Here is a 645-nt window from a genome sequence, read left to right as displayed (position 1 = left end):
ACTTGATGTACCAATTTCAAAATATAACCGTTTTAATAATAAATCTCATCATTAAGGCCGTGATATATCTTTCAAATTCTGGATAACCTCGAATTTTCTTTACTTTCTAAAAATGAAAAACAACAGAAGAGTTTGAAGAAAGTGGAACGTTAAATCCCATTTTCCAAATCCAAATTTAGAAGTAATATAATATTTTTTCTTTAAAATACTGATTTCAGTCTTACTATTTTCGAATAACTATTCACAACTGTAGATTTCAAAGTTACTTTTACATTAAAATACACATTCTATTTGTTGTTGTTTTTTCATTAAACCTAGCAAGGTTTAACCTTTTGTATCATTATAAGGTTTTGTTCAGTTTTAATCATATTCTTTCACAAGAAAGATCCATTTAATACACATTTTTCAAAGCATAACATTTTCATTTAAAAGAAAATTCCCTCATTAAATCCTGAACGTCATTTTGAAATTTTGAGTAACCTAAATTTTACTTTTGAAGAAATAACGAACAACAGAATAACTTCAAAAAATTAAACGAAAATTACAAACCTAGAATTTCATTACCGTTTGTTACCAGACTGAATTTACCTTCAATTTCGTCTTTATTCTGGATAAAAATAATTTTTTTTGACTTCGGTGACCATA

Source organism: Tachypleus tridentatus, chromosome 9 (genome assembly GCF_004210375.1).
Source record: "Tachypleus tridentatus isolate NWPU-2018 chromosome 9, ASM421037v1, whole genome shotgun sequence".
In the NCBI taxonomy this organism is placed as follows: domain Eukaryota; kingdom Metazoa; phylum Arthropoda; class Merostomata; order Xiphosura; family Limulidae; genus Tachypleus; species Tachypleus tridentatus.
This window is presented reverse-complemented; position numbering follows the sequence as displayed.